The sequence below is a fragment of the Acinonyx jubatus genome, chromosome C2 (assembly GCF_027475565.1).
Source record: "Acinonyx jubatus isolate Ajub_Pintada_27869175 chromosome C2, VMU_Ajub_asm_v1.0, whole genome shotgun sequence".
NCBI classification, from domain to species: domain Eukaryota; kingdom Metazoa; phylum Chordata; class Mammalia; order Carnivora; family Felidae; genus Acinonyx; species Acinonyx jubatus.
This window is the reverse complement of record NC_069384.1, coordinates 147,039,719-147,067,044: the sequence shown is the minus strand read 5'-3', so window position 1 is coordinate 147,067,044 and position 27,326 is coordinate 147,039,719. Positions and strand designations below refer to the sequence as shown.

The 27,326-nt window shown below is 41.3% G+C and overlaps 1 long non-coding RNA gene across 2 annotated transcripts; it reads left to right on the top strand.

The window, feature by feature from the left end:
• Positions 1-21: 21 nt before the first annotated feature.
• On the top strand, positions 22-27,131 carry LOC113594088 (uncharacterized). Of its 2 annotated transcripts, XR_003414369.2 has the most exons (6): positions 22-672; positions 1,407-1,548; positions 1,870-1,997; positions 19,788-19,964; positions 20,670-20,734; positions 25,104-27,131. It is a non-coding gene; the product is annotated as an uncharacterized LOC113594088 (long non-coding RNA). The 2 variants fall into 2 exon arrangements; XR_008298070.1 differs by lacking the exon at positions 1,407-1,548.
• The last annotated feature ends 195 nt before the right edge of the window (positions 27,132-27,326 follow it).

The window sequence follows — 27,326 nt, the reverse complement described above, 5'->3', positions numbered from 1 at the left end:
ACGCCGGAAGGAGCGCGGGGCGCTGACTGGCTGAGCCGTTTGGGTTCTCATTGGCTGAGGTCCGGAAGTGCGGGACCTTGGCAAAGCGTTTGTCCAACCTAACTGGTTGTGGGGGCCGGGTTCTTGGGCAGATAGGGGACCTATGCGCAGTTGGGGGCTATGAAAGCCTAGGCCGTTGTCATTTCTTCTCCCCCTACACTGTCTTCTGTTTCCTCCCATCCGTTTTTTGACGCTTGCCAGAGCTCAAAGACGTGGCGACATAGTCTGAGTAATAGCTGAGAATGAAGCCGGCTTCTCGTGTTCCTCACTCTTTAGAAAAGTGAAGACTGTGGACAACCTTGCTTCTTGCACATGACAAAACAGACCAGATTCTCCGTCTGTTTATGGTTTTCAAAGCTCCACGTCCTCAAATTCCAGACGCCAGACGTCAACACCAGCTCCCCTCTTTCTTCCATTCAAGTTAGCTCAGTGGTTCTCAAATTTCAGCATCCGAATCACCTGGATGCTGTTGAAACACATTTCTGGGTCCCACCCACAGAACTTCTGATTCTGTGCACCTGGATGAGGCCCAAAAGTTTTCAGTTCCATCATGTTACCAAGTGATGTGGATGTTACTAATCAGCGGCCATGCTTTGCTTTATATAGAAGGGCTGTGCCTCTCTTTAATCTCAGGTGAATCACATCTATTCTTTGACTTCTAACCCTTCCTACGTTCTCAGGAATCTTTCTCCGTGGTTTCTGCTTGCAGGATAAACCTGGAAATACTTTCCAAATGACATGAGCAAAAGGCCAAGAGTAATGGAGAATGCCTTCTGAACCCTGAAGTTTTTTCTGCCCAGAATAGTGCCAGCAGCTAATGTTCTAATCTTTGGTGAAAAAAATTGGAAGGTTCCCTGTTGGGGAAAGAGATTTGCCTAATACCTGGCAGAAGGGAAGGTCTCCCATTGAAAGAGCTCAGTGCCTTATCTCAACTAAAGGAAGTTCACTAATCAATAACCTTCCCCAAATGTGTGATAAACACTGAATAAGCCTTTTAGTACCTTACTCTGGCATATGAATACTCTGGCATATGAACACACAGACATATCAAGATATGTGAGGAAAGATTCTAACATGAAAGAGATTAAAATAAGCTAACCAATGCAAGTAACTCAGAGGAAACAAATACAATGCAGAAGCCAGGCTAAAACTTCAAAATTATTAATATTCTAGATGTGAAAATGCATAGCATCTATAGTTTGTATTTTTTTTCCTTTAATCCAAAAGATATTTAAGAGCAGTTTTTATTTGTTTGTTTTTAATTAACTAGTTAGATGTTGTTGTTCGACTGTGTGTATTTGGTTTGGGGAAGCTATTGAAACTTCCTTTGTTATAATAAATGATTAATATTTTTTAACGTTCCACAGGAGTTTGGAATGAATATCTCTTATTTGTTGGCTTCAAAATTTCATATGCATACTTTCAAGTTTATTAACTGACATGTTTGAATCTTCCAGACCTTCTTTTTATGTTGCTTCGTCCTGATTGCTCTGCCAGTTCTTGAGAAAGGTGTTTTGAAGTTACTCGTTATGGTCGTGGATTTGCCAATTATTTGTTTCTGGGTTTAGTTCAAGGTCAGCGAGCTTAGAAAAACGACAGCATAATGACCCCAGTGAAAATAGAAGGAAAACATTATTAAAGTTAAAACAAGAAATGAATGAAACTGAAAGGGAAAAAAAATCCAACCAGGAGTATAAATTCAGAGGGCAGGAGATTGTTTCCATGATTCTCTTCTGAGCTATAATTTCCCCAGAGAACTAGACACAGAAGCTGACCATGGTGCCCTGGGGGCTCCAGCTTTTCCTAAGATATGATGTGCTCTATGCCCAGGTTACCAGCTCAGGGAATGGACTGTCCTGGAGACAGAAGCTGGAGTCTGGGAGCCTCAAGACCAATGCACCCCATCTCTCTGGAAAGTCTGGGAGAGGACACGATCATTCTAGCACCAGTTTACGAGTGTAAATGCACTGAAAGAGCCAGATGCCATCTCCCTCTTGGATGGGAGGTTTTCAACCTTATAATACTAACCCATAGCTTTTAAAATTACTGGCCTCCTGGGAGGTCTTTTCCCTTTAATAACAAAAGTAATCACTCTTAACATCCTTTACACATACCGTGGCAACTCCAGGATGGACTAGATTTTCAGAGAAATTACTTTTTGGGGTCATTACTTGCAACAAATTCCTTAATGACTGGTCCCTTCTCACCATCTTCTCCTCAGCACATCCTATGCACCTCTGACCCCGCTTCCCCCTCATGCACCTGATGGTGCTTTCTTCTTCTTCCTTCCCAAAGCCCATGTTACTGTGCAAAACATATTTTACTGATAGTGTGGTAATAACAGAGGTTACAACACAGAAAAGAAAGAACTTAAAAGTGAATGTTAGACATGGTCATGGCAAGGGTGTTAGGAAGCAGGCATTTGCACACTGCCAGGGAGAGAGCAGTTTGGCAATACGTATCGAAATACCAAATGCACATCCCCATTGACCAAGCAGTTGTTCTAAAATTTTATCATACATATGTGTGTGTGTGTGTGTGTGTGTGTGTGTGTGTACTTACATTTGAAAAATGGCATATGCACAAAAGTATTCAATGCAGATGAGGCATTTTAAAAAACTAGTAACAGGGGCACCTGGGTGGCTCAGTCAGTTAAGCATCCAACTTCAGCTCAGGTCATGGTCTCGCAGTTTGTGGGCTCAAGCCCCACGTCGGGCTCTGTGCTGACACCTCAGAGCCTGGAGCCTGCTTTGGATTCTATGTCTCCTCCTCTCTCTGCACCTCCCATGCTCATGCTCTATCTCTCACTGTCTCTCAATAATAAATAAACGTTTAAAAAAATTTTAAAAAACTGATAACTCAAATTTATATCAGCAAGAGACTGATTAAATTAGAAATGAACTTTTCTCTTTGTGTGCTGATATAAAAATATACCCAAGGCTAGTTGTTAAGGGGGAAAAGCAAGGTGCATAACACTGAGCGTAGTATATTACCATTTGTAAAAAGAAAAAAAGAGGAACAAGAATACATGTAGATATTGGCTCATATAGGCAAAGAATAGCTCCAACATCTCCTGAGGGAAGAACAAGAAACCAGTTAACGGTTGATTGTTGGAGGGGACCTGAGTGGGTGCAGGGCTGGGTATAAGAGATGACAATGTGTACATCTCAAATTTGAAACCACATAATGGCACTACCTATTCCACTGTATATCACATAATTTAAGTGAATATATATTTTTTTAATTATATATTACACACATATATGGAATGTAGCTTGTCTACATTCTGCAAGCCTTCCCGCCACGCACCATGCTCCTCCTTCAGACTCTCCCTAGAGCTCCATTTTCCCTTCTCACCTCTTCTACCCAGTCAAAGGCTGACACCCCTCCTTCTTTGTCTTCAGGGAAATATTGTCTCAGTCCCCTCATCTTATCTGATGGAGCACCTGAACTTCCAGCCCATTAACAACCTCCTCTAGACAGAACTGATCTAATCTTTCATCCACAGGAAGGTCGTTAAGGAGTTTCCGTAAACAAGTGTTGCCCGCTCCTAATTGTTACCTTTAGAAATGCAAAGAGTCTGTAGATTATTTGAATTTCGAGTTTTCTCTTAACAAATCTCAAGCTGAATTATTAAGCCACATTCCCTGTCCCTGAAAGGGAGGGGCCCTTTCCCTTTCCTCCTTCCTGGTACACGGTTAACACTGAAATGAGTGTTCTTATCCATCCATCTCGCAAGCAGCTCTGATTTGCTGCCTGAGGGTAAATTCGCATGTGATAGGATGGTGTCAAAGGTTTAACATTTGCTTTGTGATTTGTAAAAAATACTATTTTTAAGCATAGGAAGGCATTTCCCATGTGGAGATCAGCTATTCACCTATTTTTCTACTTTCATTGTTTCAGTGTTCACACTGGATTATTCAGCCCATCTGGAATTGATTTTGGTGGACATTGGGAAATTAGGTTCTAACTTTATATGCCTCAGAATAATTAACCAGTTATCCCAGCACTAACCTTCTCCCTTTCCTCGGGCACTTGTGACGCCTCCTTCACTGTAGACCAGTTTTTTAATATGCACATTAAGGTCTGTTTCTAGCTTATTAATTTTGATCTGTGGAGCTATTTGTGAAGTAGAGATGATCCTTAATGATGTGGGCTTTAAATTTTTATAACATGGAAGAAAGAAAAATTACCTGCAGAGAATGAAGGGGCAGGATGACAAGGAGAACATGGAGGGGAGGGAATGATTAAGACAAGACAGTGCGTGATGTGTGTGATGGGGCATCATTTAGAGTAGAAGCACTAAGATACACTAACAGCCCACCTGTGGCTGCAGAACGTCAAATTATGAGAGAAAAGGTCTGGCACGGTGACCCTCTGGAGTTTGCTGCAGTCTAGGAGCAGGATCAGAGGAATCATATGTATTCGAATGCATTCATTCAACAAATATATACTCGGGGCTGCTGTACGTCAGGCAAGTCATTCTCTCCTGAGTCTAAAGCAGCGAACAAAAAGATAGGAGCCTATTAGAAGTGGAGAGAGAAATACTGTCCCAGGAGTAGAATACATAGTGGGGCTTATACATCTGGGTTTTCTTTTAAGACAGGCATTGTGGATGATTGTTAATTATTGGCAGTGCAGAACATGAATCTCTTTCTTCTGTTTGGGTTAGGTTGAGTTGCTTACTATCTTAGGTTGAGTTGGCCAGAAGTGGAACCTAAGAAGGGGATTTTTGTGCATGTGACTTATCAGGAAGTGTTGCTAGGAAGAGGAGAATGAGGAAAATAGGACAGGGCACGGGAACGGCTAAGAATGAGTGTGGTCTATTTGGAGACAATATTTGGCCCAAATCCACTGGTAGCTCTGAACCATAAATTGCAACCTAGAGTTGGTTCCACTTTAAAGCTGAGGTGTCACTTCAAATGCTAATGTAGCAGTCAAATATCAGGCTACTAGGGATGGGCAGCCTAATTTCCAAGGGTGAGGTGGTTACTGGTCAGATAAGAGTAAATTTCAGCAGAAGGCGTTACATGGAGGATGGGTATACTACTAGCCAGGTACAGAAAACCTGGGTAAGAAATCGGGAGCGTGAACTACATTGAACAAATGAGCCTTACACTAGCCTTAACCCTAATTCTAACTATAGCACTGGAGGTAATCCCAGCTGTAGTCCTATGGCTTTCTTTGTCCTAAGGTTAGCAAAGTCAAAGCCATAACCCTAAATCTACTTTGTTTCAACACTAGACCTATGTAAGCCCTAACTCTAATCCAAGCCCCAAATGTAACCCTGACTTTAGCCCAAACAAAACTCTGCCACTAGGTTAGCCTGAGCCCTAGTCCTTGCCCCAATCTAAGCCCTGATCCTAACCTTAACCTAAACTCACGTCATAGCTTGGACCCTAGCCCTCATCCTAGTCCTGTGGTTCTCTTTATTCTTTCTTGAGGTGTTTTTTTTTTTTTTTTTTGGCCTAACTCCCAGCCTTCCCAATACACCTATGAACCTCCCAGTATTTTACCAATATATTCCCTTTAATCAAAGTCCATTTCTGTTGCTTCCAGTTAAGAGTCCTGAAAAATGTAGAAATTGATCCCAAGAGTAGATGCAGGCTAAAGAAAGACCTTAAAAGTTCAGAGCAAACACGGGGTGGATATCAGGTCTATCTGGGGAGCAAGACAATGAAATCTAGTTCATCTTAAGGGATGGGAATTTGGCAACCTGTAGCAGAATGAGGGAAAATAATAATTGAAATTATTAATTTTTTTTAACGTTTATTTATTTTTGGGACAGAGAGAGACAGAGCATGAACGGGGGAGGGGCAGAGAGAGAGGGAGACACAGAATCGGAAACAGGCTCCAGGCTCTGAGCCATCAGCCCAGAGCCTGACACGGGGCTCGAACCCACGGACCGCGAGATCGTGACCTGGCTGAAGTCGGACGCTTAACCGACTGCGCCACGCAGGCGCCCCAATAATTGATATTATCTGCAGTCACTTGGGATGGATACCCATTTGAAAAAAGACTTCAGAGTAAAAAGTAATTGCTACAGGGGACACACACACACACACACACACACACACACACACACAAAAGAATTTAAGATCCAGGACTTGAGATAGTTTCTTCTAATGGGGTTGGACAGTATTAAGTTCCTAAATTCTTGGTTTCAAGCATGGACTAAAATCTCAGGAATCTGTATGGCTGTGATGAAACAATCTCTTATTTCAAAGCTACATGATTTAAATTGAAAACAAGAAATGTAATCCTTTGGATTACAAATACGTCGGCTGAATTTATAGTCATCCCTATTTTCTTAGTTGAATAAAACTGGTCTCAAGGGTGGTCTGTTGTGTTTTAATACCAAAGCTCCAAGATATAAAATATAAATCAAAAGTTCTTGGAATTTTTGGTCTCGGGCTGTCTTTCCACTACTTTTTTTTTTTTCACTTTTTTTAAATGATTTACTTTTTAATTTACATACAAGTTAGTTAGCATATAGTACAACAATGATTTCAGGAGTAGACTCCTTAATACCCCTTACCCATTTAGCCCATCCCCCCTCCCACAACTCCTCCAGCAACCCTCTGTTTGTTCTCTATATTTAAGAGTCTCTTATGTTTTGTCTCCCTCCCTGTTTTTAAAATATTTTTGCTTCCCTTTCCTTATGCTAATTTGTTTTGTGTCTTAAGTGAGTGAAGTCATATGATATTTATCTTTCTCTGACTAATTTCGCTTAATATCCACTAGTTCCATCGATATAGTTGCAAATGGCAAGATTTCACTATTTTTGATTGCTGAGTAATACTCCATTGTATTTATATACCACATCTTCTTTATCCATTCAGTAGTTGATGGACATTTGGGCTCTTTCCATACTTTGGCTATTGATAATGCTGCTATAAGCATTGGGGTGCATGTGCCTCTTCAAATATGTATTTTTGTATCCTTTGGGTAAATACCTAGTAGTGCAATTGCTGGGTCATAGGGTAGTTCTATTTTTAATATTTTGAGGAACCTCCATACTGTTTTCCAGACTGGCTGCACCAGTTTGCATTCCCACCAGCAGTGCAAAAGAGATCCTCCTTCTCCACATCCTTGCCTACGTCTGTTGTTGCCTGAGTTGTTCTGTTGAGCCATTCTAATGGATGTGATGTGGCATTTCATTGTGGTTTTGATTTGTATTTCCCTGATGATGAGTGATATTGAGCATTTTTTCGTGTGTTGGCTGGCCATCTGGATGTCTTTGGAGAAGTGTCTATTCATGTCTTTTGCCCGTTTCTTCACTGGATTAGTTGCTTTTTGGGTGTTGAGTTTAATAAGTTCTTTATAAATTTTGGATATTAACCCTTTATCTGATAAGTCGTTTGCTAACATCTTCTCCCATTCTTTCGATTGCCTTTTAGTTTTGCTGATTGTTTCCTTCACTGTGCAGAAGATTTTCATTTTGATGAGGTCCCCATGGTTCATTATCACTTTTGTATCCCTTGCCTCTGGATACGTGTTGAGTAAGAACTTGCTGCAGCCAAGATCAAAGAGGTTTTAGCCTGCTTTCTCCTCAAGGATTTTGATGGCTTCCGGTCTTATATTTAGGTCTTTCACCCATTTTGAGTTTATTTTTGTGTGTGGTGTAAGAAAGTGGTGCAAGATCATTTTTCTGCATGTCGTGTCTAGTTTTCCCAGCACTACTTGCTGAAGAGACTGTCTTTATTCCATTGGATATTCTTTCCTGCTTTGTCAAAGATTAGTTGGCCATATGTTTGTGGATCCATTTCTGGGTTCTCTATTCTATTCCATTGATCTGAGTGTCTGTTTTTTGCCAGTACCATATGGTCTTGATGTTTATAGCTTTGAAATACAGCTTGAAGTTGGGGATTGTGATGCCTCCAGCTTTGGTTTTCATTTTCAAGATCGTTTTGGCTATTTGGGGTCTTTTCTGGTTCCATACAAATTTTAGGATTGCTTGTTCTAGCTCTGTGAAGAATGCTGGTGTTATTTTGATTGGGATTGCGTTGAATATGTGGATTGCTTTGGGTAGTATTGATGTTTTAACAATATTTGTTCTTCCTATCCAGGAGTATGAAATATTTTTCCATTTTGTGTGTGTGTGTGTGTGTGTCTTCTTCAATTTCTTTCATAAGCTTTCTATAGTTTTCAGTGTATAATTTTTTGTTTGTTTTTTTAACTCTTTGGTTAGATTTATTCCTAGGTATTTTATGGTATTGATGCAATTGTAAATGAGATCGGCTCCTTGATTTCTCCTTCTGTTGCTTCATTATTGGCGTATAGAAATGCAACTGACTTCTGTGAATTGATTTTTGTATCCTGCGACTTTGCTGAATGCATGGATCAGTTCTAGCAGTTTTTTGGTGGAATCTTTTAGGTTTTCCATATAGACTCTCATGTCATCTGTGAAGAGTGAAAGTTTGACCTCCTCCTGGCTGATTTGGATGCCTTTTATTTCTTTGTGTTGTCTGATTGCTCAGGCTAAGACTTCCAAAACTATGTTGAATAACAGTGGTGAGAGTGGACATCCCTGTGTTGTTCTTGACCTTAGGGGGAAAGCTCTCAGCTTTTCCCCATTGAGGATGAGATTAGCGTTGGGGTCTTTCATATATGGCTTTTATGATCTCGAGGTATGATCCTTCTATCCCTACTTTCTTGAGGGCTTTTATCAAGAAACGATGCTGTATTTTGTCAAATGCTTTCTCTGCATCTATGGAGAGGATCATGTGGTTCTTGTCCTTTCTTCTTTTGATGTGATGAATCACATTGACAGTTTTGCAGGTATGGAACCAGCCCTGCAACCCAGGTTTAAATCCCACTTGGTCGTGGTGAATAATTTTTTTAATGTATTGTTGGATCCGGTTGGCTAGTATCTTTTTGAGGATTTCTGCATCCATGTTCATCAGGGAAATTGGTCTCTAGTTCTCCTTTTTAGTGGGGTCCTTGTCTGGTCTTGGAATCAAGGTAATGCTGGCCTCAAAGAATGAGTTTGGAAGTATTCCTTCCATTTCTATTTTTTGGAACAGCTACAAGAGAATAGGTGTTAACTCTTCTTTAAATGTTTGGTAGAATTCCCCTGGAAAGTCATCTGGCCCTGGAATCTTGTTTTGGGGGGGATTTTTGATTACTAATTCAATTTCTTTACTGGTTATTGGTCTGTTCAAATTTTCTATTTCTTCCTGTTTCAGTTTTGGTAGTTTATATTTCTCTAGGAATTTGTCCATTTCTTCCAAATTGCCCATTTTATTGGCATATGACTGCTCATAATATTCTCTTATTATTGTTTGTATTTCTGCTATGTTGGTTGTGATCTCTCCTGTTTAATTCTTGATTTTATTTATTTGGGTCCTTTCCTTTTTCTTTTTGATCAAACTGGCTAGTGGTTTATCACTTTTGTTAATTCTTTCAAAGAACCAGTTTCTGGTTTCATTGATCTGTTCTACATTTTTTTTTTTTTTTTTGGTTTCAATAGCACTGATTTCTGCTCTAATCTTTATTATTTCCTGTCTTCTGCTGGTTTTGGGTTTTATTTGCTGTTCTTTTTCCAGTTCTTTAAGATGTAAGGTTAGTTGTGTATCTAAGACCTTTCTTCCTTCTTTAGGAAGGCCTGGATTGCTACATACTTCCCTCTTATGACTGCCTTTGCTGTGTCCCAGAGGTTTGGAGCTGTGGTGTTATCATTTTCATTGGCTTGCATGTACTTTTTAATTTCCTCTTTAACTTCTTGGTTAGCCCATTCATTCATTAGTAGGATGTTATTTAGTCTCCAAGTATTCGTTATCTTTCCACATTTTTTCTTGTGGTTCATTCCGAGGTTCATAGTGTTGTGGTCTGAAAATATGCACAGTATGATCTCAATCATTTTGTACTTTTTGAGGGCTGATTTGTGTCCCAGTATATGATCTATTCTGGAGAATGATCCATGTGCCCTGGAGAAGAATGTATATTCCACTGCTTTGGGATGAAATGTTCTGAATATATCTGTTAAGTCCATCTGATCCAGTGTGTCATTCAAAGCCATTGTTTCCTTGTTGATTGCTGTTAGTGGGGTGTTGAAGTCCCCTGCTATTATGGTCTGATTATCAATGAGGTTCTTTATGTTTGCGACTCATTGCTTTAAATATTTGGGTGCTTCACATTTGGAGCATAAATGTTTACAAATGTTAGGTCTTCTTGGTGGATAAACCCCTTAATTATGATATAATGCCCTTCTTCATCTTTTATTACAGTCTTTATTTTAAAATTGACATTGTCTGATATAAGTATGACTACTCCAGCTTTCTTTTGTCAACCATTAGCATGATAGATGGTTCACCATCCCCTCACTTTCAATCTGAAGGTGTCTTTCGGGCTAAAGTGGGTCTCTTGTAAACAGCATATAGATGGTTCTTGTTTTCTTATCCATTCTGTTACCCTGTGTCTTTTGATTGGAGCATCTAGCCATTGACATTAAGAGTGAGTACTGAAAGATATGAATTTATTGCCATTATGTTGCCTATAGAATTGGAATTTCTGGTGGTGTTCTTTCTAGTCTTTGTTGCCTTTGGTCTTTTTTTTTTTTTTTTTTTGTCTTTTCTCCCCTCAGAGAGTCCCCCTTAAAATTTCTTGCAGGGCTGAGAGGTTTGGAAGATGGTGGCATAGGGGGATGCTGGGCTCACCTCGTCCAGCTGATCACTTAGATTCCACCCACACCTGCCTAAATAACCCAGAAAACCTCCAGAGGATTAGCAGAACGGAGTCTCCGGAGCCAAGCGCAGGCAAGAGGCCCACAGAAGAGGGTAGGAAGGGAGGAGAGGCAGTGCGCACTACACGGACTGGCAGGAGGAGCCAGGGCAGTGGAGGGGCCGCCCGCCAGGCAAGGCGGAATCCCCAAGTCTGGCTTGCAAAAGTGGAGGGGCCGGACAGAGTGTGTTCTGACAGCCAGCAGGACGTAACATCTGGAATGTTATAAGTCAACAGCTCTGCTCGGAGAGCGGGAGGGCGAGAGGACACCGGGAGGGAGAGGTGTTGAGTCCCAGAGGACAGAGCTCAGCTCGGCGGGGAACAAAGGCTCTGGGAAGCGCCATCTCCCTTGCCCATCCCCAGCCAAAATCCCAAAGGGAACCAGTTCCCGTCACGGAACTTGCTTGCACCGCGCAAACACCGAACGGGGTGCTTCTGTAGATCCATCCCTCCCACGGGGGACCACCAAGGGCAAAGCAGGCTAAGCCTGCCCCTCCCGCCCCTGTGCACCTTGCGGATCCACCCCGGCTAATACGCCAGATCCCATCGAAGCAGCACCACAAGCCTGGCAGTGTGCAAGCAGCCCAGACAGGGACCACACCACTCCACAGTGAGTCCTGCCCTGGGAGAGGGGAACATAAGGTACACACCAGTCTGATTGTGGCCCCAGCGGTGGGCCGGGGCAGACATCGGGTCTGACTGTGGCCCCGCTCACCAATACAAGTTACTCGGACAGCACAGGGGAAGCGCCCTGCAGTTTGGAGCCACCTCAGGGACTACCCAAAATGACGAAACAGAAGAATTCTCCTCAAAAGAAACTCCAGGAAGTAGATCAAAAACGATTTAAGCAATGTAACGGAACAAGAAGGTAGAATAATAGTCAAAAAATTAATTGCTGGGCTTGAAAAAAGTATAGAAGACAGAAGAGAATCTATTGCTGCAGAGATCAAGGGACTAAGAAATAGTCGTGAGGAGCTAAATGATGCTATAAATGAGGTGCAAAATAAAATGGAGGCGGCCATAGCACAGATTGAAGAGGCAGAGGAGAGACTAGGTGAATTAGAAGATAAAATTATGGAAAAAGAGGAAGCTGAGGAAAAAAAAGGTAAAAAAATCCAGGAGTATGAGGGGAGAATTAGAGAACTAAGTGATGCGATGAAATGTAATAATATCCGTATAATAGGGATTCTGGAGGAGGAAGAGAGAAAGGGGCTGAAGGTGTACTTGAACAAATCATAGCCGAGAATTTCCCTGATCTGGGGAAAGAAAAAGGCATTGAAATCTAAGAGGCACAGAGAACTCCCTTCAGATGTCACTTGAATCGATCTTCTGCACAACATATCATAGTGAAACTGGCAAAATACAAGGATAAAGAGAAAATTCTGAAAGCAGCTAGGGACAAACATGCTCTAACATATAAAGGGACACCCATAAGACTAGTGGCAGACTTATCTACTGAAACTTGGCAGGCCAGAAAGGAATGGCAGGAAATCTTCAATGTGATGAACAGAAAAAATATGCAGCCGAGAATCCTTTATCCAGCAAGCCTGTCATTCAGAATAGAAGGAGAGATAAAGGTCTTCCCAAACAAACAAAAACTGAAGCAATTCATCACCACTAAACCAGCCCTACAAGAGATCCTAAGGGGGATTCTGTGAGTGATATGTTGCAAGACATCACAATGACTCTAAACCCATATCTTTCAATAATAACTCTTAATGTAAATGGACTAAATGCGCCAACCAAAAGACATAGGGTATCAGAATGGATAAAAAAACAAGACCCATCTATTTGCTGCCTACAAGAGACTCATTTTAGACCTGAGGATACCTCACCTTCAGATTGAAAGTGAGGGGATGGAGAACTATCTATCATGCTACCGGAAGTCAAAAGAAAGCTGGAGTAGCCATACTTATATCAGACAAACTAGACTTTAAATTAAAGGCGGTAACAAGAGATGAAGAAGGGCATTGTATAATTATTACAGGGTCTATCCATCAGGAAGAGCTAACAATTATAAATGTCTATGCACCGAATACAGGAGCCCCCAAATATATAAAACAATCACAGACATAAGCAACCTTATTGATAAGAATGTGGTAACTGCAGGGGACTTTAATACTCCACTTACAACATGGTCAATAAAGAAACAAAGGCCCTGAGTGATACATTGGATCAGATGGACTTGACAGAGAATATTTAGAACTCTGCATCCCAAAGCAACAGAATATACTTTCTTCCCGAGTACACATGGAACATTCTCCAAGATAGATCACATACTGGGTCACAAAACAGCCCTTCATAAGTATACAAGAATTGAGATGATACCACGCACACTTTCAGACCACAATGCTATGAAGCTTGAAATCAACCACAGGAAAAATTCTGGAAAACCTCCAAAAGCATGGAGGTTGAAGAACACCCTACTAAAGAATGAATGGGTCAACCAGGCAATTAGAGAAGAAATTAAAAAATATATGGAAACAAACGAAAATGAAAATACAACAATCCAAACTCTTTGGGATGCAGCTAGGCAGTCCTGAGAGGAAAATACATTGCAATCCAGGCCTATCTCAAGAAACAAGAAAAATCCCACATACAAAATCTAACAGCACACCTAAAGGAACTAGAAGCAGAACAGTAAAGACACCCCAAACCCAGCAGAAGAAGAGAAATAATAAGATCAGAGCAGAAATAAACAATATAGAATCTAAAAAAAACTGTAGAGCAGATCAATGAAACCGAGAGTTGGTTTTTTGAAAAAATAAACAAAATTGATAAACCTCTAGCCAGGCTTCTCAAAAAGAAAAGGGAGATGACCCAAATAGATAAAATCATGAATGAAAATGGAATCATTACAACCAATCCCTCAGAAATACAAGCAATCATCAGGGAATACTATGAAAAATTATATGCCAACAAACTGGACAACCTGGAAGAAATGGACAAATTCCTAAGCACCCACACACTTCCAAAACTCAACAGAAAGAAATAGAAAACTTGAATAGACCCATAACCATCAAAGAAATTGAATCAGTTATCAAAAATCTCCCAACAAATAAGAGTCCAGGACCAAATGGCTTCCCAGGGGAATTCTACCAGACATTTAAAGCAGAAATAATACCTATCCTTCTCAAGCTGTTCCAAAAAATAGAAAGGGAAGGAAAACTTCCAGACTCATTCTATGAAGCCAGCATTACTTTGATTTCTAAACCAGACAGAGACCCAGCAAAAAAAGAGAACTACAGGCCGATATCCCTGATGAATAAGGATGCAAAAATTCTCAATAAGATACTAGCAAATCGAATTCAACAACATATAAAAAGAATTATTCACCATGATCAAGTGGGATTCATTCCTGGGATGCAGGGCTGGTTCAATATTCACAAATCCATCAACGTGATACATCACATTAATAAAAGAAAAGATAAGAACCATATGATCCTGTCAATCGATGCAGAAAAAGCATTTGACAAAATTCAGCATCCTTTCTTAATAAAAACCTTCGAGAAAGTCGGGATAGAAGGAACATACTTAAACATCATAAAAGCCATTTATGAAAAGCCCACAGCTAATATCATCCTCAATGGGGAAAAACTGAGAGCTTTCCCCCTGAGATCAGGAACACGACAGGGATGTCCACTCTCACTGCTGTTGTTTAACATACTATTGGAAGTTCTAGCATCAGCAATCAGACAACAAAAGGAAATCAAAGGCATCAAAATTGGCAAAGATGAAGTCAAGCTTTCGCTTTTTGCAGATGGCATGATATTATACATGGGAAACCCGTTAGACTCCACCAAAAGTCTGCTAGAACTGATACATGAATTTAGCAAAGTCGCAGGACACAAAGTCAATGTACAGAAATCAGTTGCATTCTTACACACTAATAATGAAGCAACAGAAAGACAAATAAAGAAACTGATCCCATTCACAACTGCACCAAGAAGCATGAAATACCTAGGAATAAACCTAACCAAAGATGTAAAAGATCTGTATGCTGAAAACTATAGAAAGATTATGAAGGAAATTGAAGAAGATATAAAGAAATGGAAAAACATTCTGTGCTCATGGATTGGAAGAATAAATATTGTGAAAATGTCAATACTACCCAAAGGTATCTACACATTCAATGCAATCCCAATAAAAATTTCACCAGCATTCTTCTCGAAGCTAGAACAAGCAATCCTAATATTTGTATGGAACCACAAAAGACCCCGAATGGCCACAGTAATTTTGAAGAAGAAGACCAAAGCGGGAGACATCACAATCCCAGACTTTAGCCTCTACTACAAAGCTGTAATCATCAAGACAGCATGGTATTGGCACAAAAACAGACACATAGACCAATGGAATAGAATAGAAACCCCAGAACTAGACCCACAAACGTATGGCCAACTAATCTTTGATGAAGCAGGAAAGAATATCCAATGGAAAAAAGACAGTCTCTTTAAGAAATGGTGCTGGGAGAACTGGACAGCAACATGCAGAAGGATGAAACTAGACCACTTTCTTACACCATTCACAAAAATAAACTCAAAATGGATAAAGGACCTGAAATAGGTGAGACAGGAAACCATCAAAATCCTAGAGGAGAAAGCAGGAAAAAACCTCTGACCTCAGCCGCAGCAATTTCTTACTTGACACATCTCCAAAGGCAAGGGAATTAAAAGCAAAAATGAACTATTGGGACCTCATGAAGGTAAAAAACTTCTGCACTGCAAAGGAAACAATCAACAAAACTAAAAGGCAACCAACAGAATGGGACAAGATATTTGCAAATGACATATCGGACAAAAGGCTGGTATCCAAAATCTATAAAGAGCTCACCAAACTCCACACCTGAAAAACAAATAATCCAGTGAAGAAATGGGCAGAAAACATGAATAGACACTTCCATCAGAAGACATCCAGATGGCAACAGGCACATGAGAAGATGCTCAACATCACTCCTCATCAGGGAAATACAAATCAAAACCACACTCAGATGTCACCTCATGCTGGTCAGAGTGGCTAAAATGAACAAATCAGGAGACTATAGATGCTGGCGAGGATGTGGAGAAACGGGAACCCTCTTGCACTGTTGTGGGAATGCAAATTGGTGCAGCCACTCTGGAAAGCAGTGTGGAGATTCCTTAAAAAATTAACAATAGATCTACCCTATGGCCCAGCAATAGGACTGCTAATAATTTACCCAAGGCATACAGGAGTGCTGAGGCATAGGGGCCCTTGTACCCCAATGTTTATAGCAGCACTTTCAACAATAGCCAAATTATGGAAAGAGCCTAAATGTCCATCAACTGATGAATGGATAAAGAAATTGTGGTTTATATACACAATGGAATACTACTTGGCAATGAGAAAGAATGAAATCTGGCCTTTTGTAGCAACGTGGATGGAACTGGAGAGTGTGATGCTAAGTGAAATAAGTCATACAGAAAAAGACAGATACCATATGTTTTCACTCTTATGTGGATCCTGAGAAACTTAACAGAAGGCCATGGGGGAGGGGAAGGAAAATAAAAAGGTTAGAGAGGGAGGGAGCCAAAACATAAGAGACTCTTAAAAGTTGAGAACAAACTGAGGGTTGATGGGGGTAGGAGGGAGGGGAGGGTGGGTGATGGGTATTGAGGAGGGCACCTGTTGGGATGAGCACTGGGTGTTGTATGGAAACCAATTTGACAATAAATTTCGTATTAAAAAAAATTTCTTGCAGGGCTGATTTAGTGGTCATGAATTCCTTTAATTTTTGTTTGGGAAACTTTTCATCTTTCCTTCTATTTTGAATGACAGCTTTGCTGTATCAAGAATTCTTGGCTGCGTATTTTTCTGATTCAACACATTGAATACTCCTTTCGGGTCTGCCAAGTTTCTGTGGATATGTCTGCTGCAAACTTGATCTGTCTTCCCTTGTCTTCCCTTCTCCTATGTTCATCTGTTTTGTTTTTTAAATTTCACATATGAGTGAAATCATATGATATTTGTCTTTCTCCGACTGACTTATTTCACTTAGCATAACATACCTTAGTTCCACCCACACTGTGGCAAATGGCAAGATTTCATTCTTTTTGATTGCCAAGTAATATGTGTGTGTGTGTGTGTGTGTGTGTGTGTGTGTGCGCGCACATCTTCTTTATCCATTCCTCATTTGGGCTTTTTCCATACTTTGGCTATTGTTGATAGTACTTCTATAAGCATTGAGGTGCATGTGCCCCTTCAAATCTGTATTTTTGTATCCTTTGGATTAATACATAGTAATGCAATTGCTGGGTCCTAGGGTAGCTGTATTTTTTATTTTTTTTTAGCAGCCTCCGTACTGTTTTTGAGAGTGGCTGTACCAGTTTGCATTCCCACCAGCAGGGCAAAAGTTTTCCTATTTCTCCACATCCTCACCAACATCTGTTGTTTCCTGAGTTTTTCTTTTGAGCCATTCTGACAGATGTGAGGTGGCATCTCACTATGGTTTTGATTTGTATTTCCCTGATGATGAGTGACTTGGAGCATTTTTTCATGTGTTGGTTGGCAATCTGGATGTCTTCTTTGGGAAAGTGTCTATTCCTGTCTTTTGTCCATTTCTTCACTGGGTTATTTGCTTTTCTGGTGTTGAGTTTGATAAGTTCTTCATAGGTTTTGAATGCTAACCCTTTGTCTGATATGTCATTTGCAAATATCTTTTCCCATTCGATTGGTTGCCTTTAGTTTTGTTGATTGTTTCCTTTGGTGTGCAGACGCTTTTTATCTTGATAAAAAGTTCATTTTTACTTTTGTTTCCCTTGCCTCTGGAGACATGTCATGTAAGAAGCTGCTGCAGCCGAGGTCAAAGAGGTTGTTGCCTGTTTTCTCCTCTAGGATTTTGATGGCTTCTTGTCTTACGTTTAGGTCTTTCATCCATTTTGAGTTTATTTTTGCGTATGGTGTAAGAAAGTGGTCCAGGTTCATTCTTCTGCATGTCGCTGTCCAGTTTTCCCAGCACCACTTGCTGAAGAGACTGTCTTTATTCCATTGGGTATTCTTTCCTCTTTGTCAAAGATTGGTTGGCCATGAGTTTGTGGGTGGTTGGATTTTTTGGCAAGCCAGTGGCCCATGTTTCAAAGCAGAGAGGAAATTGCCACACCTTGTCTCTCTACTACTAAGAAAGATACACGATGTTTGCTAGGCTGCTTTGGATTTCTGAGGCAAAATATTCGGATGTGTGACCCTGAGTTTGCCAAATTATACGAGAAGGATGCCAAATTTGAGTGGATCCAGGAATGAAAGAGCCTTTCCAGCCTGTTCAGGCTAATGAGCAAATAGCCCTGTGATTTGGTCCATATACTCCAATGGATGCAGTGGTCTGCGTCAGTCCGCATGGATCCTGTGGTCGTCCTTGACAGCACTAGCCCACAGGTGGTGTCTTTGAATTTGAAACGGAGCATCCTCTCCTCATCAACTAACTCTCTTTGAGAAATAGTTGTTACAGGCCCCTGGAAGATACCATTTGATATTAGGTACCCTTGGGATGTGAGCTGCTTATCATGACCTGAGTTATATGATCCAGCAAGTCATTAAGGTGGGTGTGCCCAGTGTTAGTACTACATTGTTAATTGTGGGTCCTGAAGGTATTAGCAAGCTGCCTGAGCAGGTTGGTTACACTCCCAGCATGTCTACTCTTGATGCATATTAACCCTCCTTTTTTTAAAATGCTTTATTTTTTTAAGTAATCTCTACATCCAACATGGGGATCAAACTCATGACCCAGAGATCAAGAGTTACATGCTCTACCAACTGAGCCAGCCAGGCACCCCTAGAAACTCCTTTTTAACCCACAGCTTTTTTGTCTTGGGGCGTTCCTTTTGACCAGTTGACTATTGAAGAAAAATTCAAGCCTGGCCTACAATGTTCTCTGCAAGGTTTCTTAGAACCAACCAGAGGTGGACTGCTTTTGCGTTATAGACAGGAGAGACAAAGAAAGACTGCTTTGAAAACTAAAGGAAAGAAAATCCTCCTGGGGATGGGGGGAGCTTTTGAATAGCAAATCCACTTTTCTGGGTGGAGAAAAGCCCAGAAATAAAGAATAATAAGATTCATAGGCAGTAACTAACGGTCACAAGAAGTAATATCCTAGGGCATCATTCCTCTCTTGTAATCTTATCCTGGTATATTTAATGCAACAATCTCCCCCACACCCTTCTGTGCCCTTCCTGGTCCTTGTGCTCTGCCCATCATCAGTCTAGGACTTACAGCCCATCATCGGCCAAATCCTTTGGTTGTTCTCTGAACACATCACCACTTCTGTAATCCTTTCAAGGCATGGCTATTTTATTTTTCCCACACCTCAAATTGTTGGGTCATTGTCACTCTCACCTTGTTTTTACTTTCCCAATCACTAAAATTACTCTCCTGTGTATGCTCACAACTACCCTGAACTTACCTCGCTTTCTTCATTAAACTCAGCATTAAAAACAACTTTGGATCTACTCCTGAAATCATTGTTGCACTATATGCTAACTAATTTGGATGTAAACTAAAAAAAATAAAATTAAGTATTATGTTGAAAAATAAATAAAATTAAAAATTAAAAAAGAAAAAAACAACTTTGGTTAAACTCAACTTTCTTCCTCCCTTTCATGCCAACATGGAGCAGAAGATTGTGGTTAGAGAGAAACACGCAATCATGCCTATCTAGTCCTACTTTAAATGTATAACCCAGGCATCTCATATGGTCTCTCAGGCCTCCAGGATATCCTACATTTTCTTAGACAATTCACTTTTTCCCTCTTTGGGCTGACTCACAGTTTCTCTCTCATCCAACCTCAGATAGTCTCATCACCACACTCACTCACAGTGGAAGCACCGAATCAACACATTTACATCTATCTGAATCCGTGAACCCCATCTCCCCACTTTCACAGTGGATGGCCAGCCTCCCCCCACCCCCCCACCCCCCCACACACACTTGTTCCCTGGATCCATCCCCTCTCTCCTGCATCATCAGTCTGCTCCTCTGGCGTTAACTTGATACATTCTACTTTTTTGTCTCTTGCTAGATGCAATTTCACGAAAATAATTTAGGAGATTTCATGAAACTGGTATCTTTTTAGCAAAATTCAAACGACATGGCCTCAAACACAGAGAGAAAATTACAATAAAACAATCTTTAAGGAAGAAATTGAAAACTTTGCAAAAGATGCCGAACGTCCAATCCCTCAAAAAGCTAAGTCAAGGTAAGTTTTGTCACCCCAACTTCACTAATAATATGTACCTTTTCTTTTATCGAAGTACAGTTGACATACATGTTACATCAGTTTCGGGTATATGGCATAGCGATTCCACAACTCTACACATTATGTTTTCCTCACCACAAGCATAGCCGCCATCTGTCACCATACGGTGCTCTTACAGTAGGCATTGACTATATTCCCTACGGTCTCTTTATTCCCATGACTTCTTAATTCCATAACTTCTTCATTCCATAACTGGGAGCCTGTATCTCCTACTCCCTTTCGCCCATTTTGCCCATCCCGCATTCTATTCTCCTCTGGTACCCCCCCCCCCCGTTTGTTCTCTGTATTTATGGGTCTGTTTCTGCTTTTTGTATTTGTTCCTTTTGGTTTTTTTAACATTCCATTTGTAAGTGAGATCATATGGCATTTGTCTTTCTCTCTATAACTTATTTCACTTAGCATAATACCAATAATATGTCCATTTTAGGTAACTTGACAGAAAAGGACTTCTTGTCTTTTAGAGATTCAGACTGAAGTCAACCTGTGTTGTCTGGGATTGGGATTTGCTTCAAAATAATTTAAGAGATGAGGGGATTGAGTCAGGAGGAAGATAGACGGGCTCTGTCATGATCATTGTTAAAGTTGGTCTGAATACATGAAGCCCATTAAATGATTCTGTTTTCACATTTGAGTTTTTTTTCACAGGTTTTTTAAAAAAACTGACGAACGTGTGGGTGACGGCTGTTAATCTTGGAATATCAGAGGACAAGGTAAGGAGTCTATAGATAAATTTTCAGGATCATTTCTTTCTTTTTTTTTTAATTTTTTTAACGTTTTTATTTTATTTTTGAGACAGAGAGAGACAGAGCATGAGCAGGAGAGGGGCAGAGAGAGAGGGAGACACAGAATCCGAAGCAGGCTCCAGGCTCTGAGCTGTCAGCACAGAGCCCGACGCACGGCTCGAACTCACAGACCGCGAGATCATGACCTGAGCCAAAGTCGACGCTCAACCGACTGAGCCACCCAGGCGCCCCTAGGATCATTTCTTTAAAAAGAGGAAGAAGAGGAGTGCATGGTGGGCTTAGCTGGTGGAATATGTGACTCTCGATCTCGGGGTCATGAGTTCAAGCTCCACCTTGGGTGTAGAGATGACCTAAAAATAAAATCTCTCAAAAAAATAATAAAAAGAGGAAGAAGAAATCAGGGAAAAATGGAACACTTAGAAACACTTTTGAAAAGTGTTTCCTCTGAATTATCCCAGGATTTTACCTGAAACCCATGTCACAATGGGCACTATGTGACTAGTAAAACTGTTTACAGTCTTCTTCCAGTAACACAGTGTTTATTTAATTATCCAGGACCCCAAAGAATTTTGACTATTAAAACAAAGGGAGGGATGTCTGGGGGGCTCAGTCATTTGAGCAGCCGACTTCGGCTCAGGTCATGATCTCGCAGTTTGTGAGTTTGAGCCCCGCTTGGGCTCTCTGCTGTCAGCACTGAGCCTGCTTCGGATCCTCTGTTCCCCTCACTCTCTGCCCCTCCCCCACTTGTGTGCAATCAAAGTAAATTAAAAAATAAAATAAAATAAAATAAAATAAAACAAGGGGAAAACCATGCCTGCTAGTGAAAAAACTAAATTTTCATAGATACATTATCCTGTTTTTCAACTCTCAGTTTTGTGCAATTCCTGTGTTTGTCTATTCCTATGACAGAAACAACCCTCTAGTTATTATCCCTCCATATTTTGCTTTCTGGTCAGAATTAATACCCCAGGATATTTTTTTCAATTATCTTGGATATTGTTATGTATTTATCCTTCCATATGCACTGTAGGGTACATTGTCATTTCCTTAAAAAAAATTATTTGGCATTTGATTGGTATTATATGAAATCCATGGATTAATCTGGGGATAAATGACATATCACAACAGCACGTCTATCCATCTGGTGAACTTGGCTGACATGTAATCACTATCCCCGGGTCTTAGTGAACTCTAATGAAACATGACAGACCTGCATTAGCTGTGCTTCAGGCGACATCAGGGGGCCTCCAAGTGGCCTCCACGGCAGAGATCTGCAGAGGCCAGAAGCCTGAGTGAGTCATTTGCAGGCCCAGCACAAGGGGTGACAAGAATAATGGGGTGGATTTGGGGAAAATGTAAACCCTCAGATTTAGCGGGGAAAAGGGCAGAACTCCAGACAGGCAGGCCTGGTGTGGACTCAGGCTGGGTGTGAGCGGACTGAGGAAGCCAAGTGTAAGCAGGCGAGGACGCTGCTGCCGTGTGAGTAGTATCACCCACACTTTCTGTGTGTGTTTTCTTTTCTTAGTTCATTGCGCCTTCTATTATCGTAGTTTCGCCTTTCCTATTATTTTGTAGGCTGGGCTTTTCTTTCTTTACCCAGTCTGAGAGTCTTCTCTTTCCGAAGGAGGATTAAACCCTTTGGCATCTCCTATGACCACTGATTACATATTGGCCTTATTCCTGTCATGTTTTATATTTGGCTTTATTATGCTTTATCATTGCTGCCCTCTATCAATTTGGATGTGCTGCCCTACTCCGATTTCTCTAGCAATAACCCCCAGCATCTACAAAAAAAAAAAAAAATGTCTATTTTTCCATCAAAATCATACATTACCCAGGACAAAACCTTCAGACTTACCCTTTTTTCCTAAAGTTTATTTATTTATTTATTTATTTATTTATTTATTTATTTATTTTGAGAGAGACATAGAGGGCATGAGCGGGGGAGGGACAGAGAGAGGAGAGTGAGAGAATCCCAAGCAGGCCCCGGGCTGTCAGCACAGAGCCCGAATGCGGGGCTCAAGCTCACAAAACCGTGAGATCGTGACCTGAGCAGAAACCAAGAGTTGGATGCTTAACCAACTGAGCCACCCGGAGAACCCTATCTTCTTCTTCTTTTTTTTTTTTTTTTTTAAGCATTCTTCAGTTGGCCTGTATAGCCTTGCTGATTCTTTTTTATTTATTTATTTTTTAAATTTATTTTTGAGAGAGAGAGAGAGTGCGAGTAGGGAAGGGACAGAGCATCTGAAGCGGGCTCTGGGCTGACAGCCGTGAGGCCAACGTGGGGCTCCAACTCACAAACCGTGAGATCGTCACCTGAGCTGAAGTCGGATGCTCAACCAGCTGAGCCACCCAGGAGTCCCAGACTTACCTTCTTTCTAAGTTCTTTTAAAAAATTTATTTTCTCTTTTACTGAACTATAGTTGATTTGACCTACAATGTTACATCAGTTTCAGGTGTGCAGCATAAAGATACAACTTTTCCATACTTTATGCTGTGTTTAGCTCAAGTGTCTGTCACATTACGACACTATTACAGTACCATTGACTCTATTCCCTGTGATGCATCTTTCACCCCATGATTTGTTCGTTCCATAACTGGAAGCCTGTGCCTGCCTCCCCTTCCCCTTCACCCATTTTGCCCAAACCCGCATCACCTCTAGACTTCTTTCTCCAACTTCTTCCCGCTCCCATAGCATACGAGATTTTGTGGCAACTGTACTTTAATTTCAAGGTATTAATTTTATATACATTTAAATAATTTCTTCATAAGCGGTGCATTAAACATTCCCATCATATTATTAAATGTTATCCCGACTTCAAATTACACTAGTTTCAATGTTTACCATTATTTTTTAAATAAACTTATTTTAGAATAGTTTTAGAGTCATAGAAAAATTATGAATATGGCATAAATGCTTCTCATGCCCCATGCTGAATTTTCTCTTAATGTTGTTGTTGTTTTTTTTTTGTTTTGTTTTTGAGAGAGAGAGAGAGAGAGAGAGAGAGAGAGAATGAGCAGGGGAGGGGCAGAGAGAGGGAGACACAGAATGTGAAGCAGGCTTCAGGCTCTGAGCTGTCAGCACAGAGCTCAATGTGGGGGCTTGAACTCATGAGCCATGGAATGGTGACCTGAGCTGAAGTTGGATGCTTAACCAAATGAGCCACCCAGGTGCCCCTGAATTTTCTCTTTAAAAACCCTTTATGGCATGTTTGTCACAGATATTAATACATAACTAAGGTCCATGTTTTAATCAGATTTCCTTGGTTTTTATCAAATGTCCAGGATATCATCCAGGATACCATGTTACATTTAATTGTTGTGTCTCCTTATGCTTCTCTTGGCTATGGTGATTTCTCCGATTTTCCTTGTTTTTGATGACCTTGACAGTTTTTTTTTTAAAGAAGTTTTACTTTTTTTAATGTTTATTTTTTCTTGAGAAAGAGAGAGAGAGATAGAGTGTGAACAGTATAGAGGCAGAGAGAGAGAATCCTAAGCAGGCTCCGTACCCACGGCATGGAGCCTGATGCAGGGCCCTGAACTCATGACCTGTGAGATCATGACCTGGGCCGAAACCAAGAGTCAGCCGCTTAACGGACTAAGCCACCCAGGCACCCCGACCTTGACAGTTTTGAAGAATACTGGTTAGGTATTTTTAGAATGTGACTCACTTGAATTTGTCTGATATATTTCTCATGATTCGACTGGGGCTATGGGTTGGGGGAGGAAGCCCACAGAGGCGGAGTGCCCTTCTCATGGCTTCGTATGAAGGGTACATGCCATCAACATGCCTTGTCACTCACTGGTGATGTAAGCCTTGATCACCTGCCAGAGGTGGTGTTTACCAGGTTTCCCCACTGTAGAGTGACTCTTTTTTTCCCTTCTCTACTGAACTCTCTGGAAGGAAGTCACTATATTTAGCCCACACTTCCAGAGTGGGGAGTTATGTTTCACCCCATTGAGAATGGAGATCTACATACTTAAATTGGAATTCCTCTGTGTGGGAGATTTGTCTCTTCCTCCCCATATATTTATTTATTCAATCATTTATTTATGTCACTGTGTATTTATGGATATTTATTTTTCACTTTGGGTTATAATCCAGATTACTCGATACCACCTTATTTTTTGGTCAAACTGTTTCAGCTTTGGCTACTGGGAATTCCTTTAGATGACCCCTGGGTTGTGTTGACGTAGCGCATTACTGTGGTTTTTGAACACTTCTTATTTTCTAGCCTTACGAGATGCTCCAGGCACAAAGTCTATTTTATCATTATTGTCTTGTATGTCATCTTTTAGCCTCTTTATTTGCATCTATGTTTGTTTGTTTTCCTAGAGTACATCCTCAAGGAAGATTGGTGTCTTGTTTCGATAAGTAAATACAAATTTGTTAAAATTTTAAGGGTAAATAGGAAAGAAACAGAAACAGGTGGTGAGGCCTTCAACCCACTGAGATGGGGAGGAAAAGAATCCATAAAATGTGTTCCATCCAGCAAACTTCGGAAATGGAGGGGGAAGGAGGAAACAAGGACCTCGTCAAGTTTCCTCAAGTTGGGTGTCATTTCTCCCGTTTGGCACTGGGATGTGCGACCCTGGAGGTTGCTCTACGTGAGGCTTGAGAATGGAAGCAGACTCCAGCCTGAGTTCTTTTCAGGAAGAAGATCCACCCTTTCTGCAGCTTGTCCAAGACGGTGAGACACGGGAGCTCCCTCGCTCTGCCCTTGCCTGTGTGTTCTTCTCGGCAATAATGTCGTCCCATGTGCGATGGGGTGGCTCTGTGTCCCATCCCATGGGATGACTCAAGTAAAATGAAAGCCACGAGCACTTCATTCCTGTTTTTGAGAGTCCTTCTTTGTCACCTCAGCTAACAAATAGGCTTAGTGCCTTTTTTAAAGAGCCCTGTGCTGCTGTGTCATCAATATAATTGGTCCTTGTGGGGTGGGCTCAGGAGGAAGAGAACAAACTGTTTTGCCCACCATAGTCCCTTAGCTAACTGGGCTTCATCTGTGCCAAGGTCTTTTATCCTACATGGGGGTTGTTTCTTACTGGCTTATTTAATCCTAAAGTCTAGTCGGAGAAACAGGAGCCTATTCATATTGGGTCAACTACTTTATATTGCTAAATGTGGTAAATTTAGTAACACCAGGGGGGAAATGTTCTACTTGCTGAGGCTGAGCAATGCAAGATTGTTACTTTTGTTTCCTTTCCAGAGCCCTTGCAGGGCAGAAACACTGATCCTGCCTCTTCTCACCTTATCTCCCAGTGTGACGCAATCATAGAGTGTCTAAAGAAGTTTCCAAGAGGTTCTTTGTTTTGCTTTGACAGTTTCCAACATAACCTGTGCTAAGCACAAACACTGACCAGTATGCATCAGAGTCACGGCAGGATAAGCGTCCTAGTTGGGGTTCCCCCCCCCCCCACCAAAAAGCCCCAGAGAGTTCAAGCAATATATTTGGTGATCCCAAGAGACATGGGCAAGAGAGCAGAGAAGTGAGACAGGGAAAGAAAGACGGCCAATGAAGGCTGTTTTATCAAGGAAGAATGACTGGAGCTTCATCACATGGAGGAAGTCTGGGAGCCCGCATAAAATGTGCGTTGTCCTAAGGTGCTAAGGATCAGAGACTTCTGGGACCAGGTCCCCCAGAGCTTCCAGGCCACTATACTGAGGAGGGCAGCCTTCAGTGGTCAGAAGAGGCAGTCTGCAAAGGACGTGCAGGTGCTGGCAGTTGGACACTGGCTGCACTAACCGGTGAGGCCACAGGACATTTGGGCAGAGTACCAAGTGTGTCCCTCACATCACGTTTTCTCAATTAAGTTAATTCAGATGTCATAACACAGTGCAATGGTGATGCCTATTCCTTGCCTGATGGTGAGCATCTTTCCTCTCTAACAGACCCCGAGTCTCTATAGTCACATGACTCGGCTGAGCCAATGGTATGACCTCATGCTTCCTGGTGAAGCCCAAAGGGAGCTTCACATAAGCTTATAATTTGAACTGATAAAGCAATTTTTTTCTTTATAATTTTCAAAAGGACACAAAATAAATGAAATGAAAAAACACATTTTGTGTATGTGCCCATTTGTCAGACCCCCTGTGGCAGAAAACGCTAGCTGAGCACCAAAATCTATTCTCCCCTTCTTCCTGGTTGCCCAGCTAGACTACATTTCCCAGCCTCCCCGCAGTGTCGGTAGCATGTAACTAAGACCTGTAGCCAGTGAAATTTGAGTGGTGGTGATACACGTGTTCCTGCCAGGCCTGGCTCATGGGACCTCCCCTACAGGCACCTCTATGCTCTTTCCCCGAGCCCTTCACTGAGTTGTTGGTCTTGCCCAGGATGACCCAAGATGGCAGAGCCACAGTTGGCCCATTCAGTCCACAATCAGTCCTTTATGTGGAACAGAGCTCCTCTACCAATCTGGAATTACTCTAGATTGTTACTTGAGCAAAAGACAAACCATTGTGTTGGACCATTACATTTTACATTTACTTATTACATCAGTTTAGCCCACTCTAATACACTCCCTGATGTCCCCCCTTGGACCTCCATGGGCCCTGGAG